The 6,066-nt window shown below is 43.1% G+C and overlaps 1 long non-coding RNA gene across 1 annotated transcript; it reads right to left on the reverse strand.

Annotated features, from left to right (window-relative positions):
• Window positions 1-1,408: 1,408 nt before the first annotated feature.
• Window positions 1,409-5,626, reverse strand: LOC117457230 (uncharacterized). The gene is made up of 2 exons (XR_004553320.2): window positions 5,498-5,626; window positions 1,409-4,400 (listed from the first exon to the last, which is right to left on the reverse strand). It is a non-coding gene; the product is annotated as an uncharacterized lncRNA (long non-coding RNA).
• Between the last annotated feature and the right edge of the window lie 440 nt (window positions 5,627-6,066).

Genomic DNA, 6,066 nt, shown 5'->3' on the forward strand with positions numbered 1-6,066 from the left:
CTTTTCCCTGACATGAAAACTTCCTCTCTGCAGACTTTTCCCGAAAGGCATTCTGGGTAATTATCCGAGTAACTGAAACAGATGCAGACTTGGCGGTAGAAAAGTGTAAATCACACACTTCGTCACGGAATGGCTCCTGGAATGGACTCGACGGAACAGATTGATCCGGAGGAGCGGGCGCATCATGAGCGGCGGACTGATGGGTTGAGAGCATCTGCTGCCCCGCGAGGTCCTGCAGGGCCCCGCGTCAGGACATCGCTCACCTACATGAAGCCTGTCTGTGTATCGACGACAGGGAGCGCAGTAATGAGACGACACGTAATGCAGTGTCCTGGATGCCGGTGTCATGGCCTTCGGAGCTGCGAGCAGATGTTTGGATGTCTGAATGAGGAGCGGTGGTTTCTAAACCTGTCACGCGCTGTTTACAAGTATAACAAATCATCACTACCTCTCTCTGGAGATGCATTTCCTGATTGTAGTCCTAATAAAGTCCCGGCAGATCTGTCTCTGTGCTCTGAAGATGTGTAATGGCTTTGTCAACACGCAATCTCTCAGCTTCTTTCTAAAACACCTTTTCACATAATCCATCATTTTGCTACACGTGTTAATTTCCTCGCGTGTTTTATTACAAGCACGTTGAACATGCTTTACCCCTGGGCTGTTTCATTTGTATTTGTGACAAATCATTACTGTACTCTGTGACCGGACTGAAATGAGTGTGTGTGTGTGTGTGTGTGTGTGTGTGTGTGTGTGTGTGTGTGTGTGTGTGTGTGTGTGTGTGTGTGTGTGTGTGTGTGTGTGTGTGCGTGTGTGTGTGTGTGAACACTGCGAGTTCATTGGGTTTGCTGATGAGACGTGAGTCAGGCCACGCGACATTCCCCCAACTAATCAAAGGACGGCAATTCCTTGCTTTGTCCAACAGCCAATTATAATTGTATTATTTTAATATATTATCTAATCTTTACGCTTTTTATAATGCTTTCGTCTTACGTTATGTTGTTTTTTATTACGCTTTTGTGATATGGTTTCAAAAAGTCCCATAAAAGTAAATTATGTTAAGGTTAACAGCAAAGATATGATTTAAATTCAAACCAATCAGCATCATCTGTTGTGTGTGGTTGCTACACTATGACTGCTTTTTAATATAAATGCTTAATATTTGCTTAATTTGCCCTTAAAACGTCCCAAATATCGCTATTTTCCCGCCAAATCTCCGTTCTGACAGCGACAGTGTTCAGTCCTAACAATAATCATCATTTTTATCATTTCAAGCTGCAGACATACTGAATACACCGTCAGCACGCAGGTGTTCGCTCAGCAGGTGCTGTGCGACGAACCAAACATTAAAACAGACACTTCCAATCCAGCTGCTCGTGAAGTAGAAACAAACAATCAGTCGAGACAAAAATACGGAAAACATATTTTATTGTGCGGTTATAAAATCCAAACTGCGTAGAAAAAATATTTCTTCACACATCGAGCTCATGAACAGAGAGTGGGTGCTGCGGATCTGAAATACAGAATGTTTTTAAAGTGATATTTCTCTGCACATATTCTCGTGTTCTTCTGACCCAGTATTCGCAGTTCCAGAATGTTCTCCTCCCTTCCTGCAAACTCTAAACTGGGGCGATGTTGGCTCTCCAAGTTCTTTCATCCTGATGTGTGCTTATTGAGATGTTACAGCTATTTTCAGCTTTTTATCAAAGTGAAAATGGGTGCGGGGAAAGCTGGAACAAAAACAGCAGCAGGCTCGCGTCTTTGGGGAGTCTGCCGCGAGAGAAATGTCACTTTAAAGCAGATGCACAGTGTAAACAACCTGTAGCCCTGGAGACAAATATACATTTTAAACAATAACTACAAATCCCTCATGAGACAAACCGTGACATGTCAAGACATCTCTAAAATTGACCTTTTAACAACAATAATGTAGCGTATTTATTTCTCCATGTGCAGGACAGCGAAGTGCGGCGAACCACACACACACACACACACACACACACACACACACACACACACACACACACACACACACACACACACACACACACACACACACACACACACACACACACACACACACACACACACACACACACACACACGTCTGCTTGTTTTGTAAAAAGGGAAACGTTCCCACCGTTAAAAAAGATCAGATGTAAAGCACTGAGCTGTGAAAAGCCACGTGAGACCTCCGAGATATCAGAACACCTTTCGTCTACACCACAAAACCGAAGGTGCAAAATAAACATATATGGTCATTGTTTAAAGGGGAAAGGAAACACCAATTACAGTTATAATATTCCGGTAGTTTATTCATTTTACAATGGATATTGATCGTAATATTTATTGTATATGATATTACTCGCCAAAAGAAAATTAATTATCCGCCGGCCGGGTGGGGAATTCCGGGACCAGGCCGCCGCCATTAGGGGAGTCCCACATGGTGACGTCACTAGCTGTGTTTTCGCTCCACCGGAAGTCAACACAACGTAGCAGATATGGAGGAATTTTGCAATGAGATCGACGTTTTGAACGATGAATTTGACTATTCGTCGGGAGATGACATTGATGTGGAAGCATCTACAGTTACCAGGCATCCCATGGCCTATGCTTATGAACCGATTCGGTCGAATAGAGTGGCATACGATCCGGAATAAAAAAATTAAACACAATGCTAACAGTGAGCCTCTGAATTAGCCCCGAGCGAAAATGCTAACCTATTACTGCACCGATAGCTCCCTTATTACTTATCCTAGCCGCACATCCAACACATCGTTTATGATCGCAAGGAGACACAGAATCTAACGGTGCCCACCTCAACACTGAAAGATACAAACTCGCGAGGTTATCCACAAAAACGTACATCAAAACAAGTGGCGCTAGGTACTAACATACGCCAGGCTAGCGGCTTACCTTCCTCATTGTCTGGTCTAAACTGGTCTTCAATGGCATTACAACGATAAAAACGATGATGTAGTTAATCCATAGGTTAATATACAATGGGGCTGTGTCCCCTTTGAAATGTTCTGATAATCTATAAGCAATACAACTGCAATTCCGTTATCTGCTGTCCGCTCTGTGCTCCGTGCGCTCTGGGTCCTGCAATACCATCCATTGATAGCAATACTAGCCTTTTTAGGGCTGTTTTCGACAGATGAGCGTGTGTATGCCAGTTTAATTAGTTGAGCTATAGAACACCCCCAATTCTCTATTGTGCGTCATAATAATAGCTACCATTTAGTTTGGACGCGATTGCGTTAATTAATAAGGTCACACTGTGTCAGTAAATACATGTGTGAGCTAGTAATCTGGTAGTGCTGCATTATTTACCTCTCTCTCGGCAGCTGAAGCAACTCGTTTGGTGGCTCGAACTTCACGTTTGTTGACACTGTCATTGTCTTGCGCGGCCGACGTGCTGGGACGGTCGGTGTTCCCGACTGCATACGTTGAGAAATCGAATATTGTGGGAACAGATCCTGGCTTCAAATCCGATGTTTTGTATTGAACCAGGCATCCAGACTGGACTTTGAGCAGCTTCTCATCCTTTAGTGGCAGCCTATGGAAATGTACTTCTTCCTTCTTCGTATCAAATCCATTTGTGCAGCCTGGGGCAATACAATAAACTCCTGACGACGACCGTTTTCTTGTAATGTAAACTACTGGTGCATTGCACGCCATGTTGTTTGTTATTGAGCTTTGGCCCAGGAAGCCGTACCCTATCAGTGACGTCACTGGGAAAGTCCCGGAGCAATGGAAGCGCCCATGGTCATTAGGCACGTATTTCAAAAAGTAAATTCGCGTATCTCGATCGTTTACATTGGAAATAGACTAGATAAATACATTTCCTAATGGTAATATTGTCGCATGGAAAGCAGTTTGAAAAGTGTTTCCATTTCCCTTTAATGGCGGCGTGTGTGTACAAATCCATTATTCAGAAAGGTTATAGCGGACATATTTACATTCTGAGTCACTTCAAAGCCTCTCTGTGGGACGCATGTGCCGCCTAACACTGATAACAGTAGAACATGTCGTCTAAAGAAAGCACCGTCACTCAATCGTGAAGCTGCTTCCCATCAGCACTTCATTTCCCATGATGCTCCTGGGTAAGCTGCTTCCCATCAGCACTTCATTTCCCATGATGCTCCTGGGTAAGCTGCTTCCCATCAGCACTTTATTTCCCATGATGCTCCTGGGTTTCGTAGTCTTCGGCCGGCGCCTCAGGGGCCTCTGAGCTTGGCGTCTACACGGCGCTCGCTTGAGACAGAAAGCAAACAAAAAGAAAGGAGGGAGAGAGAGCCATGATTGGACGAGCTCAATCGGTAAGGAAGTTTAAAAAACGATGTCGTGAGAGTCGCCGTTCGGCCGCTTGGCGAGAGGAGGCAGAGGCTTCTTGTGAAATTCTGTGTGAGGAGGGAGGAGGGAGGAGGGAGGAGGGGAAAAAGGATTTGACTGAGTTAGAAAACGACCAGGGAAAAGTCCTGCAATAGAAATCAATCAGAGATCTCGCCACACACACACACACACACACACACACACACACACACACACACACACACACACACACACACACACACACACACACACACACACACACACACACACACACACACACACACACACACACACACACACACACACACACACACACACACACACACACACACACACACACACACACACACACACACACACACCACTTCAGGGGACATTTCATTGACTTACATGCATTTCCTGGAGACTTATCCTAACCATAACCAACACATGCCTGACCCTTACCCCTAACCCAGGGGTCTGCAACCTTTTTGAACAAAAGAGCCATTTCGCTCCTTTTTTCCAAAAATGTTTTTGTCTGGAGCCACAAAACATATTTCATAGTTTTTTATTGTTATATCAGACAAAAACTACAGTTTTTTTGCATTTATTAGGCTATTTATTACATGATATAAAACTGTTAACCTCTAATAAGAAACAAAGAACTCTTATAAGGAGAATTAAAAATAATACGCAGGCCTACTTTAAAATAAATTAAACACAGCACGTGGGGAGTCCTCTGCACGTTGGAAGGGGAAAAAAATATTATTAAATGGGCCCACTTTGAAATAAATAAAACATATATCTGCACCCCAAAAAGAGTTAAAGGTAAGAATGGAGAAACCAGCTCGAGTGCGCGAGAATTTGAAAGTACACAACCGGAAAAAATATGCCTCTTCCTTCAGGACTTCCTCTCAGAGCCCCTCCTCCAACACACGAACGCACACATGACCAATGAGGGCACGAGATAAGTGTGTGCCCAGATGGAAGGCTGACAGGCCGGCAGGCCATCTAGTTATTTTAGCCGGCTCAGATGATTGGTCGTGCTTTTTACAGCGCTACGGCTTCCAGAGATTAATTTTTGTATGTATTTATTGTCAAAGCATTGAATATATTCATTGCTATCGGGACGTTAAGAGCATTCCATGGAATATAACAAAAAGTGTTTCTGAAATAAATTACATACCCCATTGAATTATGACTGAAGGTCGTCAGCTGTCTTCCTCCCCCTCGTAAAGGCGAGAGGGGTCCTCGCTCAGGACAGTTCCGGTGCAGACCTCCACTCTCAGGACACCTCCACTGTCAGTACAGGAAGTGCACGCTAAGAATTCCAAAATAAAATCACCACTATCAGTACAGTGCCACTTTCCAAATAGGAAATGCACGCAAATACAAAATAAAATCTGATCGTGACGGATCGTGACACTTAATATAATACATATGTATATATATATATATATATAGATATATACGGACATCTTGTATTGTAGTTACTATCAGTACAGCCGCAGCGCCACTTTCAGAACAGGAAATGCACGCAAATACAAAATTAAATCGTACTGACACTTATTATATACATAAAGTATATAGATATATATAAAAATAGGGACACCTTGTATTGTTTACTCTCAGTACAGCACCACTTTCCGAACAGGAAATGCCCGCTAATACAACATAAAATAGCACTGACACTTATTATCTATATATATATATCTATATAGATATATATATATTTATTTATATATATAAATACGG

This window comes from Pseudochaenichthys georgianus, chromosome 2 (assembly GCF_902827115.2).
Source record: "Pseudochaenichthys georgianus chromosome 2, fPseGeo1.2, whole genome shotgun sequence".
NCBI classification, from domain to species: Eukaryota; Metazoa; Chordata; class Actinopteri; order Perciformes; family Channichthyidae; genus Pseudochaenichthys; species Pseudochaenichthys georgianus.